Below are 22,166 nucleotides of genomic sequence, written 5' to 3' on the forward strand. Positions count from 1 at the left end.
GTATATGTAACTCTATCGCATCTTTTAGTATTCATGGTGATAAAGTGTAGACTAATTTATGATCATCTCAATGTAGAAAATGAACCAATATGCATACAATATAGAGTCAAAATCATTTTACAGCTATTTTTAATCTAAAAATCTCAATTTTGAACAGAGATTTTTTTTATCATCAACCTTTATCCTTCTTTTTGATGAAATGGGGTAAAAGCTGAAAAAAGATAATTGAAAAAACAGTTAAAAAAAATGACTTAGTTATACTGATCCAAATAGTCTTCGCCTGCTATCAAGGTTTGCTGCTGAATTTTTTTCCATTACCTGTCATCAAGAAGTGGAGAAGTATGGTCCCTATAAATTATGTTGCAGAGCTATTGCAGTAGAAAAATGGCAGCCATTATTTTATCAAATTACTTTTTATCCACAAGACTGCTCTCCTTGCTGCCATGGTATTGTAAATTAAGTGGCAGTGTTTGAAAAAGAGAGTTGTTACTTAGTTTCTAATCTCTACTGCTATCGGTTTCTAATCTCTACTGCTATCGGTGACAGAATAACTTTGTCTTTTAAGTAAATCCTGTAAGACCCCACTGAGTACTTTGTGGTCTGGGCTACTGTACTTGTTTGGTGCTAATACATTCTCATGATAAAAATAAATTTAAAGGAATATTTTATTTCATTAGTATTACGGGGCTATGAGTTAGCCAAGAGGTATTATGAACTTGAAGAATGGTTAATTTAACATATAGTACTTAAATCTCTTGATATTCCAAGTTCCAACTGCAATTTCTTCATTGAGCTAAAATTGTAACCTCCGGCATAGGCTTCTATATGTTGCAGTGTTTTTCATAAATGTTCTTCAGATATGGATGGGGTTGTGGTTTGGCAGAAAAAAAAAAAAAGCAAACCCTAATACATGTTTAGGGTCTATGACATATTAGGTGTTTTATCTTGACCAATGCTTATGATTCTGTACCTTATGGATATCTGGTAACTATAGGTATTATTACATTTATTTTATTTTTATTTATTTATTTTTAATTAATTTATTTATTTATTTTTGGCTGCGTTGGGTCTTCGTTGCTATGCCCAGGCTTTCTCCAGTTGCGGTGCGTGGGGGCTACTCTTCGTTGCGGTGCATGGGCTTCTCATTGCGGTGGCTTCTATTGTTGCAGAGCACAGGCTCTAGGCATGCGGGCTTCAGTAGTTGTGGCATGTGGACTCAGTAGTTGTGGCTCGTGGGCTCTATAGCACAGGCTCGGTAGTTGTGGTGATGGACTTAGTTGCTCTGCAGCATGTGGGATCTTCCTGGACCAGGGCTTGAACCCGTGTCCCCTGCATGGACAGGTGGATTCTTAACTGCTGCGCCACCAGGGAAGCCCTACATTTATTTTATAGATAAACGTTCACCAAATCATATAACTTCAAGAAAGAAGAGTCAAGACTGGTCAGAATCTAAAGCTATGTTTTTGTACTACGTCATATTATTCGCACACATTTTTTATATTGGGAACTATGAGAAAGGCAAGGATAATTATATCTATTTAGTATGAGGAGAAGAGGATTGAACATGTCTTTAAGAAGATGTAATGTTTAGGAGGCAAGATGATGTGTGGAAATAGTCCTGAAACTGAAGTTTTGGAACTCATCCTTGACTTAGGCACTAAATAACTATATGGGTGAACGAATAATTTAACTAAAAAAAGATCCCATTTCCTTCTATGTAAAATGAAGGAGTTGGTTTCAATATTTTAAGTTCTCTTCTATGCCTTACTTACTTTGATTCTGTGATGTTGAAAGATTACTGCCTTAACTATCTCGATTTTAGGTGAAGAGAGAAGTTGCCTTAGAATGAATTTATGAAAGGTACAAAGGGAATTCTTGTTTACTTAAAGGAAAGTTTATAATCAGAGGCCATGGAAACACCATCTTTAGGATTTTTAAGAATTTGAAGGACCACTTTATTGGAGTGCCTTGAGAATGAAAAAAAATCACTCATCAACAAATACACTTTTGAGTCCTTTCTGTGTGCGAAACACTATGGAAATGTATAAGATATAACTACTACCTTCAAGGAGACTTTGATCTAGTGGGGGAGATAGCTGTGTAAACACTAGCAGAATATAGTATTTGAACACTACTGTACAATAGGATCTAATCTTACTGAAGTAGTCAAAGAAATGATTTAGAAACCCAACAGTAATTCAGAAGAGCTCTCTTTACTTAATATTTGCTTCAACCACATGAAAAGCATTACATAACCTAAAGCAATACTTTAAATACTTCTTTTGTCACTCATCCATTTTCCTCACACAATCCCAACTCTGTGCCTCTTTCTTCTCAAAGTTTTGCCACATTACACCCCCACACATCTTGTGTTTTTCTCTCTTCTTTCTCCTCATTCTCTCTTATGTACTGATTTTGAAAGACAAAATCCAGAGGAACCAATCTGGCAGGAGAAAATCCATCTCTGAAAGCAGAGAAGGAAAAGACCAAGGCAGCAAATGGAGAACATGCCTACAAGGGTCTCTGATAGTCACAGCCTGGCTTTTCTAGCTTGCTTTCCTCCCCTTCCCTTCCCTTTCTCTTTGGTACAGAATTTCTTCCTGTGGAAAACGTGTATTGGGTAGTTTGTGGGGCTAACACCATCACAAACTAGCCACAGAGATAGACGGGCTCCAGAATTGGCCATCAGCCTCCCTCGTTCCCCTGACCAAAATGAATGGTTCAAGGACATACACATGTCCAAAACTGTGTCAGTCAGATGCCCTCCAGGGGATTGGTTGTAGACTCTTTTCTTCCTTTGTGTATCACAAGCTGTAAAGATCATAGTGTGGAATTGCCAGCATTTGTTTCCCCTTCTTCCCTTGGTTGGATTCAATAGGCTGCCCGAAGAATGAAGCCGACTAAGGAGGAGGGCAGAACTGGAAAATGGGAAGAAAAATAAACCACTGGCAGCCTGAGCCTCTAGGTCTAACAGTGTCTGAGGCTGATGCACCCCTGAATTTTCCACTTACATGAACTAATAAGTCCCATCTTTTTTTCTTTTCACTTAATTTAAGTTGATTTTTTCCCTCTTGAAATGAAAAGAGCTCTGTCTAATGTACATCTATAGCAGTATTTGTGGAAATAGTCACATATTAGTAATCGTTGTCCAGTCATACTTCCTGTGGGTTAGTCCTTATAGGGGGTAACAAAATATTAGTCCAGAGCACCTAAATATTTTCATATCTCAAGTTCCCATCCTACTTGCTTAGTTAGTAGGGCTCTGTTTACAGTTCAGTGTCTCCTCTCCCTTTTCCTATGTTGAGATTGTATATAATACCTCTCAGGTTCCTCTGTAGGTGCTATGAAGTAAACCCCACCTTAGTTCATTGCAGTACCTTCTTCAAGACCTTGGGACTAGGGGATGGTTAACTTCTCAAAGAGCAAACTGGCATTCTTGGTATTTAATCCCCTCTCCTCATGACCAGTATTTTAACTCTGGAGATGAAAAAGGAACATGGGAAAGCCCTCTTTGACACAATAAAGCAAGAAACAAAGGCTTCCTTTGGAATATATTCCAATCACACTGGCTCTGCAATCCTCTGGGAGAGGATGATGGGGTAACTATATCCTTCCCACTTATGACCTGCTCTAATTTATTAGAACCAAATTCAGAAGCTGCATCTTAACCAAGGTCCCCAGGCTTACTTTAGAGGGCTCCCTGACCATGATTAGAGGAACCAGCTTATCTCTACCTGCTGAGAGCTCATCTGTTAGGATTCGTCTTCAAGGGAAGGAGATACACCTTCTTTACTTCCAGCTTCCAAGACCACTCAAAGGGTGACTTGGCTGAGCTTCATCGGTCTGGCTATCCAAAAATGAGCTAGCTGTCTCCTCAGTTCTCATTAGATTCAGTATTCAGAGCTAATGAATGTTTTTAGCTTGAGTTTCCGGAAGATTTGTGATGTCATTTGTGTGAAATAGAAAATGTAAGAGATAGTGTAACTTGTTTTGGGGGCTGAGACAGGGATAATTTTATCTTGGGGCAAGTGGAGTGTGAGTTATCAGATAGGTGTGCATGTGGGAATGCCTTCCCAGGGGCTGGGAATGCTGGTCTGAAATTCAGTAGAGAGGCTGTAAGTTGCAGTGAAGAGAGGGAGGGAGACACTGCTGAGGGAGGAAATGATTATAAGAGAAGGAGAGCATCAGATGAGCATCATTGTGACGCCAGCCAGTGATCCTCAGACCAGGGTACAAAGAGACTTTCCACGGGGTATACTGGTGGTTCATTTTACAGGAACCATCTTCCAGAGAATTGCCTTCATGTGTGCTGTTTTCTAAAGCTGATTTACCTGAGCAGTTATCTGAGGTAGATACTCCCTTTGCCACCTGCCCTTCCACAAAACCTTTTTGCCCATGTTGCAAAAGAAAAGCCTACCTTCACCCATTAGGAATCTTATTTTGAGACTTGACCTTGGGACTTCAAAGCCTGCAGAGCAGCAGGCAGAGGGACTGTTCAATGATTCCTCTAATCGAGACATGATAAATTTCTTCTTCTCATTAAGATGTATAGACCCAATAAAGTTTTCCTTTTTGTATTTATTTTACTTTCTCTCTATATACTTTCTATATTTGTATTCACCTTTTAAATTTATATATGTTATTATATAGATTATTTTTGTTAATTTTATATCAGTACTAATTTAGTGAATTATTAATTCAAAGAAAATGTATAGTCTTGTGTTAATAGAATATTAAAAATAAATTCCTATATTTTGTTGCAGAGGGCTATAATAAGGAGATAATGAACAACTTTCAAGTATAAAAATATATATAAAGATCACATGCTGTGGAGACACAGGAAGAGAAATACAGATTTGAGGAGAAAAAGAAACACAGAATTCTCAGGACCTACAAAGAAAAATATTTGTACTACTTGAACGTTATTGATGCAAGCTATTGGTATGTCTTTTTTTTTTTTTTTTTTTTTTTGCGTTACGTAGGCCTCTCACTGCTGTGGCCTCTCCCGTTGCAGAGCACAGGCTCCAGATGCGCAGGCCCAGCAGCCATGGCGCATGGGACCAGCCGCTCCGCGGCATGTGGGATCCTCCCGGACCGGGGCACGAACCCGTGTCCCCTGCATCGGCAGGCGGACTCCCAACCACTGCGCCACCAGGGAAGCCCTATTTGTATGTCTTTGACATTAATGTGAGCAGTGTCCCAGTGACAAATGTCTTACAGGAAGCTAAGTGTTTAGATTCTTAGACTCCAACTGGCTTCTTAGAATCTAATATAGAGCCTTAATTTATAAATTTATTCTTTTGTAGCTCCTTTAGGGCTCCCCTTGGGAAAAACTCAGGGGCCTCAATGGTCATCTTGTTCAATCACTTTAGATCGTGAATAATCTTTTCAGTCATCTGAAAAAGCTATTTCATCTTTCCTTCTGTCTCTTCATCTGTCCTTTCCTTCACCCCCTTCCTTCTTTGCATGAACACAGTTATAAAATGAAAATTTTTATACTAAGGATTTATGATAAGTGATGGGGATATATGACTGGTGAAGAAAATGACAAGTTCCTGACCTCTCTGAGCCAGTGGGAAATACAGCCAATGGAATAAGCATTTTTGTAAAGTTCAAGGGCTGTAACCAAGGAAGCACAGGATATTATGGTGAGAACAGATAAGAAACATGTTACTTTATCAGTGAATGTTTCTAAGAATGTGTCATTTAAGTTCACTCACTATTTTGTCATTTTGTTCTTTCTTGCCCAGTCCTGTTCTATTGAGGATCAAGACAGATAAACTTGCAGGGCTCATAGAACCTACATTCTATTGAAAAGGTAGAGACAGAGAAAACAGACAACAGAGGAAATGAATAGGATATGTTTCAGATAATGATGAATGCTATGTAGAAAAGCAGGGTGATTCATTCATTCGTTATATTAAAATTTAATGAGTGCCTAGTATTTTCTTGGCACTGCTCTAAGTGCTGAGCATACAGTCTCTTCTCATGGAGTTTACATTTATTTTTATTAGGGGAGAGAAATAATACGCAGGCAAAAATGTGTAGTAGGAGGTCAGATAGTGATAAGGATTATAAACTGAAATGATAAAAGAGAAAGAGAAAGAGAAAGTGTGTGGAGAGGTCTGGTTTTTTTTTTAACATCTTTATTGGAGTATAATTGCTTTACAATGGTGTGTTAGTTTCTGCTGTATAACAAAGTGATTCAGCTATACATATACATATCTCCCCATATCTCCCTCCCACCCTCCCTATCCCACCCCTCTAGGTGGTCACAAAGCACCGAGCTGATCTCCCTGTGCTATGGTGGCTGCTTCCCACTAGCTATCTATTTTACATTTGGTAGTGTATATAAGTCCATGCCACTCTCTCACTTCATCCCAGCTTACCCTTCCCCCTCCCCATGTCCTCAAGTCCATTCTCTACATCTGCGTCTTTATTCCTGTCCTGCCCCTAGGTTCTTCAGAACCATTTTTTTTTCAGATTCCGTATATATGTGTTAGCATACAGTATTTATTTTTCTGTTTCTGACTTACTTCACTCTGTATGACAGTCTCTAGGTCCATCCACCTCACTACAAATAACTCAGTTTCGTTTTTTTTTTATGGCTGAGTGAGAGGTCTATTTTTGATAGATGCTGCTGAGGGAAATATCCCAAGGCAGTGAGAATTGAGCAGAATTTTGAATGAAGTGAGGCACCAACTCATGTAAATATCTGGGAAAATTTTGTTCCAGGTAGAGGAAGCTGCAAGTGAAAAGATTGTGAGGCCAAGAACATGCAAAATATGTTCAAGGAACAGCAAGAAATCTGGCATGGCTGGAGCAGAGAGAAGCACTGATAGAGAGCAGCTGAGGATGGAGGGAGCCAGAGGTCAGACCACGAAGCTTTGTAGATCATGGTGAGGAGGATTTTGTTCTAAATGTGATCAGAAGCCACTGGAGGATTTGAGCAGGGAGTGAGGTGGTCTGGTTTATGTTTTAAAAAGATCACTGTGATTTTGTTCCTTTTGTTAGTTTATATGAGCTTGAGGGTGACTTTAGCTTGGTTCATCTGAGAAGGATATTTGAGCTGGATACCAAAGCTGTGATCTGAAGGACAAGAAGAACTTACCCAGACATTGAGGAGAAGTCATCGTGCTGTATGTAAAGACACTAATGAGAGCTGAAGTCTGAAGGTGAGTGAAGCATGTCCTGTTCAAGGATCTGGGAAATGTTCATTTGGGCTGAAGTCCAGAGTACAAAGGCAGGACTGTGAAAGAGGAGATTGAAAATATATAGTGGTGAGGGAGGAGTTTTGATTTTATCCTAAAGATAATGGACTGTTTTGAAGACTTTTAGGTAGGGGAATATCAGAGCAGTTCTGTATTTTGAATGGTTTTCTTTGGCTGTTGGAGAGGAACTGGAGATGGGAGATCAGGTAGGAGGAAGGTGCAGAAGTAGCTCAGGTGAAGGGATGGATTATGGTCAGACTTTGTGTGAACATTTCTTGGAGCCGCTATTAATTTTGGAAAACTGTGATTGTTGAATAGGTCTTGCCTATACAGAGTCAATCCAGCATCTTGGAACATCCACCAATTTATCTTAGATTTTTCTCTTGTCACACAGGACAAATTTAATTCTGTTTCTATATGACAGTCCTTCATATTTTTGAAGGCAGCCATTAGTGTCTCCTTTTTCCATATTTCTTTCCATCATGTGGGAGTTTTTTCTTGTGCGTGAATGTCGCAAATTTCTTCAACTCGTGAGAGTTGAGTGTGCCCCACGTGACACAGCTTTTTGTTCCTTCTCAATATTCTGTTCAGTTTTATCTTCATCGATTCTTGTCGGTTAGTGACCCTCTCAGGGTGTGCTACCCTACTTTTACCAGCATAGTAAAGGGGGCAATTATTTCTTCCCTTTTTATGATCATTATATTTTACAAATAATAACTATTCTCAAAAATAATAAAATAATAAGTTCTCAGAGACTTTTCTAGTGCTTGTACAATATTACTGAGCTTCTCAGTCAACTAAAATCCTCATTTTCTTTTCAATTATGTTACCATTAAACTTGAGTCTGGCTGTGTGATAAATAGATGCAGGGCACCAGGGTAGACATGGTGTCCAAAAGGTGGCTTTTATACAATATAATCAGATGAGAGAAGGTAGAAGCTTTATCTAGGGTATTAACAATAGAAATGGAGAAAAAGTGGTTGAATTCTATATACATTTTGAAGGAAAATCCAGTCCATATTTTGTGTCCCCTGGAAAATGGAAGTAATCAATGGTATGAAGTGTCTGTCTTTGCTGTATTGTCTCAGGTGACTGGCTCATATTCAGTCCCTATCACATGGTTCAAGTCGAAACCTTTAATTTTGTGCATATTTTTCATGTACTATTATACATGACTACAGTTTTCAGAATAATTGACTCCTGTGATAGGCTGCAAGTATGTAACTTTAAAATACCAGGTATATGGTTAGATTTTATTTCATTTCACCTTTGTTTTATTGATCTAAAATATGTCATATTATGAGACTATTACTGTCAACTTCAAATTTCATTAAATCACTCATATTATAATAGAAGACACTGAGGGGCTGGCTGTGCTTTGTGTCTTTTATAGGATTCATAGGAAATGTCATTACGATTATGTCTTTTTGCTAAATGGGATTTGTAAGAACTGCTTCACATTTATAGAGAAGATGACAGCCCCCTCCCATCTGAGACTTAACCTCTCAGCTCCATTCAAAGTGCCTATGAATCCTGGCACTTTTGCTCCACAGATACTCATTTCTTTAATGCACTGTGATCTCAGAATTTGGTGTTCTATCTGCAAGTCCTGGTGAGACAATGTCAGCTTGTCTTGTGCCAATTCATCTACACATTGAATGACAGCTTTGCTGTCTCTGAATGGTAGCAGGATGAGAGGTCATTCTACCTGGCTGTGCTGCCAACTGAAATGCTTAGTGTGTTTTCAAATTTGTGGTTATTAGAGCGAAAGAAACTTTATAAATTACCTTGTCTGTTCTCTTACCTCATAAATGTGGAAAATGAGAGTAGAATAGCTAAGAAGAAAATGCTCTTTCTTTTTCTCTCTTTTCAACCATTATTACAGACAAGGAGATGTACCTTAAAAAAGCCATTATCTGGAGTTGAATACTTTAACAAGAAATCTTGTCAAAATATGATAGCAGTCATTCTGGGGTCAAAGTCATGGTGTCCGAAATATGGCATGTGAAATTATCTTCAGAGCAACAGCCTGAGGAACAGCTAAGGGATGTGTCCCTTGTAGGTGGATATGTCTCCATCTTAACCTGAACAACACTCATATTAAAGAGAGAAGAAAGTAGTTCCTTGTTTCTTCTTGGAGGGCAAATCATTTTAGCTACTCAGAATTATTTTTAAAGGGCTATCCTATTAATAACAGTCAATAAAAGTCTGGGGGATAAAAGCAAGATTAGTAACCAGTTAATGCAAGGGGAAGATAGTGTGTAATAACATCTTTCTCCAGTGGGATACTGACACTTAAACTCATATCATGCCTTAAAGCAGTTCATACATGCCTTCTTTTTAGTCACCAGCTGAGCACTGGTTTTATTTTCTCAGATATTTCTAAGCTGTGAGAAGTTGCTGCCTAAAAGGAAATCTAGGGGCTGTTCTTAGGATGAGGTGAAAATTGATTCTGAGAGGGAAAACAGTGGATATTCTCTATAATAGGGTGAGTGGTTTGGGCAGAGAGATTCTCTGAGGGCTCCTTTATGATTGAACCAAAGCTTATCTACAGACCAAGTTTGCTTTCGAAACCAAGATATTATAGAAAGAGAGGTGGAGCGAAACAACAAACGTTTTTCAGTATCTGGGACTTCAATTCCTGGTTTTTTATATCTTAAAACCCACATTTCTTGGTCAAGGTTTAAATCTCTTTCTAGGGACTTCCCTGGTGGTCCAGTGGTAAAGAAGCTGCCTTCCAATGCAGGGGACGTGGGTTCAATCCCTGTTTGGGGAACTAAGATCTCACATGCCGTTGGGCAACTAAGCCCACATGCCACATCTACCGAGCTCGCGCTCCTCAAGTAGAGAGCCCGCATGCCGCAAACTACAGAGCCCACGCGCCACAATTACAGAGCCCACCCACCCTGGAGGCTGCGCACCACAACTAGAGAGAGAAAACCCACATGCCACAACTAGAGAGAAGCCTGCACACCACAATGAAGAGCCCGCACTACAACGAAAGATCCCGCATGCCGCAACTAAGACCCAACGCAGCCAAAAAAAAAAAAAGAAAGAAAGAAAGAAAATAAATAAATCTCTTTCTGGAATAGTCCTTTTCACATTTCTACCTGCATGCTGTCCCTGCAGTGTGGACCTCTTGCTGCATGCTTCGTGGTGTATGTACAGACTTGCTTCACTTCTAGACAAAGAGAGGCTCAGAGAGAGACACTGAAGCAGACGTCTGAGACAGTTTTCACCATTTGTCCTTGAACCTCGTGGACAGTGTTGTATATTCCCACGGGAGTGTGTGTTTATGGGGAATATTGCCTACAAGATGGTGTATCAGTATACCGTGTACATGGGAGAACATCTTAGAAGAAAATAAAATTCTCTGCTCTTCATGATGATCAGGCTTAAGGGAGAGTGTGAGGGTGTGAGTAGGAGAGAGGTGGAATGAAGAGGGATAATAAGAAACAGGGAGACCAAATAATTAATTGCTTCCCAAAGTGTGATTAAATGGGTCACCAGTATTTGAAGCATCTGCAAAGGATGAAGTAATTTGTTAATAATGAAGATTCTAGGGCTTCCCTGGTGGTGCAGTGGTTAAGAATCTGCTCGCCAACGCAGGGGACACAGGTTCGAGCCCTGGTCCGGGAAGATCCTACATGCCACAGAGCAACTAAGCCCGTTGGCCACAGCTACTAAGCCCGTTGGCCACAGCTGCTGAGCCCGCATGCCACAACTACTGAGCACATGCACCTAGAGCCTGTGCTTCGCAACAAGAGAAGCTACCGCAATGAGAAGCCTGCACAGCACAACTAAGAGTAGCCCCCGTGCAGCAACAAAGACCCAGCACAGCCAAAAATAAATAAATAAAATAAATAAATTTATATAAAAAAAAAGATTCCAGGCAACCAAACAGTATTTCTGAGTAAGGGGCATAAAAATCTGCATTTTTTTTAACATGCACATCAAGTGGTCCTTATATAAAAAAGTTTTAGAATCATTGAGTTTTGAAGTTAATATAATTGTGAAGGTGAGAGTTGAGGCCATAGATCAAGAGAGGATAAAAGAAATATTTGGTTGGTAAAATATACAGAACTTGATAATTGTGTGGCAGCGTGAAGAGAATTGAATCTAGGATGATTCTCACAGGTGTTTGGTTACCTGGTAGATGATTGTATCATTACTCTGATTAACTGGAACCTAGAAAAAAGGACTAGGTTTGAGAAGGTGGATGAGAAACTTTGGGCTTTGATTATGAGTTTAAAGTGTTTATGAGGCAACTTAAATTTTTTTTTGCAGTAGAGATAACCATATAGACTTGTAGTTTGGTGGAGCAATCTGGGTTAGAAAGATAGATTTAGTGGTTACCAGAATACAAGAGGAAGTTGAATCTATTGGCATGACTGAGATTTCCCAAAGAGAAAATGTATCAGGAGAGAAAGCCTGGGGTGGAGTCAAGACCCAGGGACCATTGCTAACAGGATCATGTGATCAGGAAGCTGGCTGTTGAATTCCTTTCTTCAGAGATAGAAGACTTCTGACAGGTTGATAAGGCTCATTACATGATCTTAAAAGAGGAATATCAAAGAGGAGTGAAGGTAAAGGCAACAACAGTTGCCCAGGTCAAGAGATTAAGAGGCTGTCCATTTATATTAGTGTCCCTCTGGATAAAAGCTGGATGTAATTTAAATGATCTAGATGGTAACATCTGCAACGTATGTGCAGTGAATTGAAGTGGCACCACTAGATAGGGGAGAAGTTAGAGTTGTTTGACGGTATGAAAATAAAAGGAGGAATGTTTTCTTTTCACACTTGAGTGGAGTGAATTAATATGGAAGTGCCAGTGGGATGCCAAAAAAATGTGTATGCCATCTCCTTCTCCTGGTGTATGTGGGTCATCAGCATGTGGGCATCTTCCATCCAGAAGAGTTGGAAGAAAAGCCCTATCCTAAGAGAAGACTTCTGTTTTTATTTAAGCACAAGAATGGGAAGAACATCCAGTAAAGCCACTGAGGATGCAGAAGAGTGTGATGGAATTGGGAGCTCCAGTATTGGAAAGAATTGAGAGGGAGGTTAGCTGTGAGGTAATGAGAGATAGAGAAATGGTGAAGGGAAGGGGGTGGGGGCGGTTCTGGGGTATGGACACAGGTGATGAGCATGCAGGAGAGGAAAGATTACCAGAGGGGTGCTAGAAAATATCTCTACCTGTGGAGTTAGAGAGACAACACCTTTGTACACCAAGATATTTACATGTTTTTCAAGACCGTATATGGAATTGTGCCAAAGTATTTTGTGTATAAAATAAGTAGAGTTCAAAGGAGGACCAGAATGTGCTGAGAAGTGGCAGTGGAAAGATCATTGAATGGAGTGGGGCATGAATCAATTAGGTTAATTTATATGAAGCACCCTGAAAACTGCAAAGTGTAATATAAAACTGAGGTGGGGAGACGCAAGAGGGAAGAGATATGGGAACATATGTATATGTATAACTGATTCACTTTGTTATAAAGCAGAAACTAACACACCATTGTAAAGCAATTATACCCCAACAAAGATGTTAAAAAAAAAAACCCAAAAAACTATGAGGTGGTATAGCCAGGGCAATGATCTAGAAGTTTCCAAAGTCTTTTAATAAACTTGCTGCATCAGGATCTTCTGAGGTACTTTTGAAATTTTGGATGCCTGGGCCCTACACTCAGTTTACTAGATCAGGCTCCCTGATACTGAGCCCAGGGGATCTCTTTTGTCTTTTTTTACAGCTCTCATTTCTGATATATACTTTAGTATTATACACCTACTTGAGTATTGATATTATAGTTCAACTTAGATGACAATAAACGTGTATGTGAATGGTAAAAAAATTAAAAGATCACAATGAATGAATAAATCTCATGAATGAAATTAACAAATAGTGAACAGTTGGTTGGAAAATCATAAAAGTTGTTTAATTTCAGAATTTTAATTTGAAGGCAATGAAATACCACTAAATTATTTTGAGCAAGTAGTGATACTGTGAATTTTAAGAGAATTATTGTGGTTTCTGTAAATAACATTTACTAATAAACTTCCAGTGGCTCAGAATTATTCTATTCATGTATTTGAAAATATATTTAGAATAACAAGGGAATTCCCTGGTGGTCCAGTGGTTAGGACTTTGTGCTTCCACTGCAGGGGGCACAGGTTCAATTCCTGGTTGGGGAACTAAGGTCCAGCATGCCTTGTGGCACAGCCAAAAAAAAATAAAAATAAACAGAATAACAAGATTTTAAATGAAGTTTAGCCCAAGTTTTGTTAAAAATGAAACATCTAATCTATAATCCTCTGAGCATTATGTTTGTCTGATATTGAGAAATCAGACATTCTTATTTTAATGTACATGGCTATATTTATATGAATAAGAAATTTAAGTGGAAAATCATTAGGCTTTGCTGTATTATTGATTTCTAGTTTCTCTAGTGAATTAAAAGTTACTGATTTTTTTTTAAACTCAGAAATAAAACCTCATATATCAGTGTTTTTTCTACTAAAAAATGATTATCTTTAGTTTTGCCTTTCAGACTAATGAATTCCTTGTAGTTTGGTAAAAGAATTAAAAATCATAATTTGGTGAATTAAAAATAGTGTATTTTTTCATTTCCCTTGGGCATATAGAGTGACTTATTTTATGATTTGCTAAAGTTGTAGACGTTTTCTGATCTTTTCTAAAGCAAAAATTGTGTGCCACCTTTGCAAACTTTTCCTTATATTTGGATCTGTCTAAAGCTACTTTTAAGAAATATATAATTCTGATCAAGAATTCTGTTTCTCCCTGAAAAACTTCCTTCTATATCTGATTTGGATGACACGATGGTGATTATCTTTGTTCCTACTTAGATATGTTGAAATTGCCTCAAGGCTTTGAAGTTCTGAGATTTAAAGAAAAGATGAAATACAAATATGTATGTGCTATTTTCATATGGAAATAATATTCTGAATGAGAAGTAACTTCTTTGTTGGCATACACTGGGTCTTACAGAATAAATTAAAAAGCACTTGGAGGACAGGCTCCATGCTTTTTCTTATAACTTCACTAAGATACATTATTAAATTAGTAGACACCAAAACTTCTAGGATTTTAAAGAGTAATTGATATTTTCATTAAATTTTAGCACTTAAAAATTTGAGGATTTTGTTTATTTCTGTGTTTGAAGTGTGTCTATTTCATTCTTGAGTTCCACTGTTCTTTTTTATAAGTAGCTTTATATTTTATTATTTTTGATTATTATTTCTGATTATTAAAGTTATACATTTTCATAGTAAAAAAAATCAAGTAATATAGAAAGGTAGAGTGAAAATTACTTATAACCTCCCCACTCAGACTGAACCACTATTTAACCTTTTAGTATATATCCTTTCATACTTTTTCCTGTCTGTATGAATCTCTTTGGGTGTAACTCAATCTGTATATCTCAGACCATTCTGTGGGTGTCTGCTTTTCTCCACTCTGTCTGTAAGGGGTTCCCTACCTGTCTTATTTTAGCTTCTGGCCCCTCATCTTTTCTCTGTCACACACATTCTCATTGTCTTTCACATTCTCTGTATGTGGATTCATAGATATGAAGTGTGTGAGTGAGTCTCTATATATGGGTAAATGTATGTGTATATGTATGTCAAAATAGCACCGTTAGATACATGCTGCCTTGTAATTAAAAAAAAAAACTTTTCTATAACAATAAATATAGATACAAAGCTCCATTTTTGATGACTGAATGGTATCCTAGAGTGTAGTGTGGGCTAGATTTAATTTATTTATCCAATCCTTTCGAACAATTTCTTTTGGACATTTAGGTTGTTTCCAAATTTTTTTGTTACCATATTTAGTCCTTTTAAGTGCACATTTTTACATATTTGTACAATCATTTCTTAGTAACTGAAATGTTACTATTAACTGTTACTAATAACCCAATTGTAAATATCTTTAATTAGATGTTCTAAATTATGTAAACTTAGAAATTCACTATTAGGCTAAGCTCAATACAGTTTTTATTTCTTGGGAAAGGTCAGTTTTCTTTAAATAATAAAATATTACAAGATATTGCTAGCAACTATTGGTGGGATGTGGCTTTATATTGTTAGACATTTCTAACTGTATTTTCTGATGGGTATGTCCTGAGCTCTCTTCTCCATGACTGACAGAAGGAGTGTTTTGAGAAAAGCAGTTAAGGTTATAGCTGTTGTTTGTGATCCAAAGAGCAGAATCAAGCTACACATTCACAGACTAGGAATGAAAATCACCACCCTGCCCTAACCACTTGGATCAATTGTATTCTTTTCTCAACAACAGCAGGCCTCCTTTTGAGTTTTGCCTCCCTTTTCTTTTTTTTTTTTTTTTTTTTTGCGGTACGCGGGCCTCTCACTGTTGTGGCCTCTCCCATTGCAGAGCACAGGCTCCAGACGCGCAGGCTCAGCGGCCATGGCTCACGGGCCCAGTTGCTCCGCGGCATGTGGGATCTTCCCGGACCGGGGCACGAACCCGCATCCCCTGCGTTGGCAGGCGGACTCTCAACCACTGCGCCACCAGGGAAGCCCTTGCCTCCCTTTTCTTTAGTTCCTTGTCTAAATAAGCTCTAAGCTGCTTGAGACATGAGCTTTGTTTTCATTGTGTTGTTTTGTAAAATGCCATATGCACATATGACATTTTGTAGATAATAAAACAGCAACGATTATAGGCTGTTGGTAGTCCTCTGCTGATATCCCAGCTGGTAACAATACACTAAGATATCACTTGACATTCTATTGAGTTAACAGAAACTGTTGTGTTGATTTTTACTGCTGTTAAGAGCAGGGTGAATATTGATTTTAATCAGAAAGAGCAGGGAGAAATTGCTTTGACATGTGTCTTTTACTTGATCTTTGAGAATGTCATGAAAAAATGAAAAGAGTAAATAGTAATCTATGTGAGGTTCTTTCAAAAGAGCTGAAAGGTTGTTTGAAAATAGTGACCCAAGGATAGAGATTTAGTTTCAGAAATGAAATGTTTAATCAGCCATCTCAGAGTAATCTCTTACATGACAAAATGAAGCCTTTCTTTGGAATATTAAATAATTGCAGTTTTAGTCACACTGCGATTGAAATATAAAGAAACATGGCTTAATTTGTTAACCATTTTAATATTTATGGAACTATTCATTCAACAAATATACAGTGATCACCTACATTAAGGCTGTTGTTGTCCTAGGTCCTGGGGTCACACTAGAGAGCAAAGCAAAGTCCTTGCTTTAATGGAGTTTGTTTTCTAGAGGAGGAATAGATAACAATTAAAAATGATGTAGTATGTCAAGTGGCAATAAGTACTGTGCAGAAAAAAACAGAGCAGGTTGGGGAGTGTGGATGGTAGTAGCCATTTTCGTATTGCAGTTGGGGAAGCCAACCTGGAGACCTAAAGAAGGGGTGAATGAGCCATATCCGCATTTGTTGAAAGAATATTTCAGGCAGAAGGAAGAGCAAGGGCAAGTGTCCTGTGGCAGGAGCATGCTCCAGAGACAGCAGGGAGGCCTCTGTGTCCAGGAGATTAGCAGATATGAGCAAGGAAGTGGGAAGATGTAGGTCTTACAGGGCCTTGGGGGCCATTATATGCCTTTGGCTTTTACTCTTGAGTGGGATGGAAGTCAATAGAAAGTCATAAAAACAAAAGTGACCTGATCTTATTTTCTTGTGAAGGGATTAGTCTGGATGCTATAAGAATAACTGTCAAGGTGCCGAAATGGAGAAGCACTGTAGTAATAAGCTAGGTCATATCCAGGCAATGGGCGATGATGGTTTGGATCAGCGTAGTAGCAATAGAGGATGTGGAAAGTGATTCGATTTTTGCCATGTTTTAGAGACAGGGGTGACAGAATATACTGATGTATTGGATGTTGGGTATGAAATAAAGCAAGTAAAGATGTTTTCAAGGTTTTTGGCCTGAGCAACTCAGAAGGGTAAGGCTGCAGAAAAGAGAGTTTGGTAGGGAACTTGGCAGTTTGTTTTGGGATAAATCCAGTTTGGACATTAGAGATTAGTATTTAGTTCCAAGAAAAAAGGTCATAGCTGGACATGTAGATTTGGGAGTTGTCAACATGAAATTGGTATTTAATACCATTACAGACAGGAAGCTGGAAGAGATCATTTAGGGAGTAATTTAGATAGAGAAGTTCTGAGAGCTGAGGCCTTGGGTGTTTCCAGAGTTAGAGGTTGGAGGAATCTGCGGTGAATGCTGAGGAGGAGTGAGATAGTGAGGTACAAGGGAACCTAAAGAGTGGTCTTTCAGGGGCCAAGTGAAGTAACTGCTTCAGGGAGGAGGGAGGGGTGAGTGGAATCAAAAGCCATTGATAGGTCTATTAAATAAGGACAGAAGTTGGCAACTGGGCGTCATTGTTGACCATCTTGTGAGTTGTTCAGAAGAATAGAAAAGGCTTTCTGGAGAGGGTCCAAAAGAGAACAAGAAGATAAAAAACAGAAGCAACAGTATGGGTAACTATTGAGGAATTTGCTCTAAACAGGAGAATGGTAGTGTTGTCCCAGCCATGTTGAACAGATGGCCAGACAGCATACGTGCCAGGCTTGCTGGAGCAATGTTTATTGGGGGAGAACTCCTAGGGGCAGGACCAGTATCAGGACATGAACCCACACTGCCCATTGCATTTAGGGAAGTACACACATATCTAGCAGGGCTGAGTGTCAGACTCCAGGAGAGGAACTTTGACATTAGGCTGTAGGGCTTTAAAGCTGTACCAGCTCCTCTCTTGATGTAAGTAGGGCTGCTGTGATATTTTCATTTCAGCCCAGTTCCTTCAACCCCTGCCTCAACTGCTCACAGGACTGAGGTTCAAGTTTCTGGTTGATCAGGATTGAATATAATAAGTATTAGCTCCCCAGTTTCCATAGGAGGGCTATAGGACACCGAATTCTTTTCTGGGAGCCCAGCCTAAAGGAGATTTAGTCCTGATAAGGTAAGCCTGATCTCTCAGTAACAAGAGAAGTATGAGAGGGGAATGCGAGGGTTTTTCTTTACTGCTCTCTTGTTCCCTTCCCTCGCTTCCCCTCTCCTCCTTCCTTCCCTCATTCCCTTTCTTCCTTCTTTACTTCCTTTTCTTTGATGTGCAATATTATAGATTTTTATTATCTAGTAGAGAGGAAAAACCATTGAGAATGTAAGGGAAATAGTCATTGGAGTGATTGCTGTTGAGAAGATAAGAGGATGATAAGAGTGGAGGGCTTGACCCTGTGAGAGGAATGGATACACATCCATATTAGAGAGAAGCCAGGATTGATAAGCACAGATGTGCTTGTGCTGTGGTCAGAGCTTGTGGGCATTCTTTTAGGATTGTTTCTAATTGCTCAGTGAAAGGTGAATTTGCACTGAGAGCAAGGAGAGAGATGCAAGTGTTGGAGTGATTATAACAGTGTGTGATTAACAACCTTATTTTCCCAATGAAAACAAATTTTATTAGCTATGTGCTCTAAAAAAAGAAACTACTTTCCCTCTCTTACTGAGGATTGAATTTTGTGTATTTTTGGTGGACAGTCTTGGTTAAATCTGTTTAGCTTTTGGTCAAATGTTTACTTCTACGGGCCACCTTTCATACAAAAAAAATCTCATTTTTTATGGTGTTCTGTGATTTGAGTCATGTTAGATGATTTTGTAAACATAACACAGAAATAAGCAAAATGTACTTGGGCTTCTATGGGATGTGTGCAGAAGAATCTGTATTTATTAAGCATACAAATATGTTTAAAATTCACTAACCTTTGTGTGGCTCATTGCAAGCAAAAGCATGACATTTGAAATTGTGTCTTCATCACCTTCTCAGGGCATGGGATGATTGACACATCCTAACCTGCTTAATAACTGTGAGACAGAGCCAGTTATTCACGTGAGTTTCCCCCCCCCACACACACACATTTAAAACTTTAGATAATTGGATTAAATTACAGCAAAATAAGTCAGGCCAGCTATACTTACACTCTCAACTGGCAGGAGACTGACTATTCTGGCAAGATGAATACATTTTATATATGTCTTCTCTGGTTGTTTCCTCTGATACAGCATTTCCTTAGTTCCTTTTGAGATGATCCTGCCATTTTACTTCAAGTTGTTGAGGTAGCTCCAAGTGAATTGGGGGACTTATTTCAAACCTCATATGTTTCTAAATGGTAGGAGTCTGGAGGCAAAATTATCCTTAAACTTGTTAAAAATGCAGATTTCCAGGACTTTGAAACTGGGCTTGGAAATCTGCACTTTAGTAAGCACTCAAGTAGTTCTGAGGTGGGTAGCTAATGAAACACGCTTTGGAACACAGCCCTGGTTAATATGTAGAATTGAAAATATGGTCCTTGAATCTGTAACAAAATGTAACATATATAGTTCTATACATCCATCCTTGAAATCTGTCTTGAATCCAGAAAACTGTCATGTTGGAAATTAAGAACCCCATTGAATTATACTGTTAAATTTCGTTTCTTTCTCCCTCCCTCCTTCCCTTTATTCCTTCCCTCCTTTTTTTTTCTCTCTCTCTCTCTCTCTCTTTCCTTTTTTTTTTTTTTTCCTGGCAGTTTTTTAAAATATCTGAATCTTATGTATGTATTGTATAGTCAGGGGAAAGCCTTGTCCATTATTTTGTCTTTAAAAAATAAATATTTTATCATTTTTAAAAAATTATAAGCTCCACAAAGGTAAAGAATTATGACAAATGCTTATTTTAGAAACCCTTAATATTTTCTACTGTAATTGGTAATATTAGAATTGCAACCAGTATTTTATTTATTTATTTATTTATTTTTGGCTCCGTTGGGTCTTTTGTTGCTGCGCGCAGGCTTCCTCTAGCTGCAGGGGCCACTCTTTGCTGCGGTGTGAGGGCCTCTCACTGCGGTGGCCTCTCCTGTCACAGAGCACAGGCTCCAGGCGTGCGGGCTTCAGCAGCCATGGCACACGGGCTCAGTAGTTGTGGCTCGAAGGCTCTAGAGCGCAGGCTCAGTAGTTGTGGAGCACGGGCCTAGTTGCTCCGCGGCATGTGGGATCTTCCCGGACCAGGGATCGAACCCGTGTCCCCTGCATTGGCAGGCGGGCTCTTAACCACTGCGCCACCAGGGAAGTCCCTGCAACCAGTATTTTAATGAGCTTTCTGCTGTTCCTTTGCTTGAAGTGTATTTCTCATTTTCTTCCTGGGGTGAAATCCTAGTAGTTCTTTGAGATTTAATTAAAACCTTACTTTCTTTGGAAGTGTCCCCTGATCACCATCCTTTAGCCTCCCCATCCCCCAAATTAATTGCTTTTTCATTTGAGTTTTCATAACAGTTTGATCATGCTACTTACCAATTTGTGATCTCCTTAAGCAGGGTGAGTATGTGTCTTAAATTTCTTGGGTCAATTTTCCTGACATAAGTATTGAAAGAGCCCCCTTTCACTCTCTGAAGTGTCCCTGTTTGGGTAATAGATGAGATGTCCATCCTATAGTGAAGAACTTTTCATCTCTAGTACTTCGCCTGTTATCTGGTACATGGAGGTTATTCAATCAGAGTTTGTCAATGAGTTTGAATTGAATTAATCATTTAATGGCTGGAAGGACTGTTAGAGGCTTGGCAGAAGCCTTTGTGTATTTTATAGGTATTATTATTTGTATCTATTATTTATAGGTATTAATGTTCAAAGACAGCCGAAGTAGGATCCCCTGAAGCCATTAGTTACTCGGAAGAAGGTGGAGGTAACCTGGACCAAGCTTTTGAGGAATCGGCTGAACCCTAGTCCAGTGGTTTCTAAATGCTGATCCAGAGGAATGTCCACAGGACAGTAAATACCCTTGAAGATACTTTTATTGTTTCATGGCAAAAAAGAGACAAAATGAGGTCCAGGTAGTGAGTTAAAACTAAATGTATTTATTGGATTGATCTTTCTTTTTAAATTGTTATTGGTGTATAGTTGATTTACAATGTTGTGTTAGTTTCATGTGTACAGCAAAGTGAATCAGTTATACATATATATAAACCACTTTTTAAAGATTCTTTTCCCATAGAGGCCATTACAGTGTATTGAGTAGAGTTCCTTGTGCTATACAGTAGGTCTTTATTAGTTATCTATTTTATATATAGTAGTGTGTATGTGTCAATCCCAATCTCCCAATTTATCTCTCTCCCCCACCCCCCTTACCCCCTGGTAACCATATGTTTGTTTTCTACATCTGTGACTCTGCTTCTGTTTTGTAAGTTCATTTGTACCCTTTTTTTAGATTCCACATGTAAGCAGTATCATATGATATTTGTCTTTCTGTGTCTGACTTACTTCACTCAGTATGACAATCTCCAGGTCCATCCATATTGTTGCAAATGGCATTATTTTGTTCTTTTTTGTGGCTAAGTAATATTCCATTGTATATATGTACCACCTCTTCTTTATCCATTCCTCTGTTGATGAACATTTAGGTTGCTTCCATGTCCTGGTTATTGTAAATAGAGCTGCAGTGAACATTGGGGTGCGTGTATCTTTTCGAATTATGGTTTTCTCCAGGTATATGCCTAGGAGTGGGATTGCTGCGTCATATGATAGTTCCATTATCAGTTTTTTAAGGAACCTCCATACTGTTCTCCATAGTGGCTGTATCAATTTACATTCCCACCAACAGTGTAGGAGGGTTCCCTTTCTTCCACACCCTCTCCAGCATTTATTGATTGATCTTTATTTTAAGATTATATCTAGTGTTAGGCTATTGTTTGTATCTTAGAATTTTCTTTCTTTTCTGAATTGACAGTAATTGAAAAGAACTTTCCTTATCAAAATAAGAAGTTGGCATGCCCCAAGTCTGGCAAACATTGACTAAGAAAACAGGCTGTGAATGGAAGGTGCTATCTGGACTCACAAGGTAAGAATGATCAAAGGGCTCAAACCTATGAGTTGTAGAAAGACCCATCACCTTTCCCTATCCATTCTGGAAAATGAGATGAACAGTGTCTTTT

The 22,166-nt window shown here is 38.7% G+C and overlaps 1 long non-coding RNA gene across 1 annotated transcript in view; it reads left to right on the plus strand.

Moving 5' to 3' along the window:
• LOC109549305 (uncharacterized) overlaps nt 1–22,166 on the plus strand; it is a 369,236-nt gene that overhangs the window by 116,113 nt on the left and 230,957 nt on the right. Inside the window, exons 2-5 of the long non-coding RNA XR_012333737.1 lie at nt 4,764–4,941; nt 6,736–6,899; nt 7,015–7,175; nt 21,962–22,072. This is a non-coding gene — a long non-coding RNA (uncharacterized lncRNA). The remainder of the gene's footprint in view (nt 1–4,763; nt 4,942–6,735; nt 6,900–7,014; nt 7,176–21,961; nt 22,073–22,166) is intronic.

The sequence above is a fragment of the Tursiops truncatus genome, chromosome 9, assembly GCF_011762595.2.
Source record: "Tursiops truncatus isolate mTurTru1 chromosome 9, mTurTru1.mat.Y, whole genome shotgun sequence".
Taxonomy (NCBI): Eukaryota; Metazoa; Chordata; class Mammalia; order Artiodactyla; family Delphinidae; genus Tursiops; species Tursiops truncatus.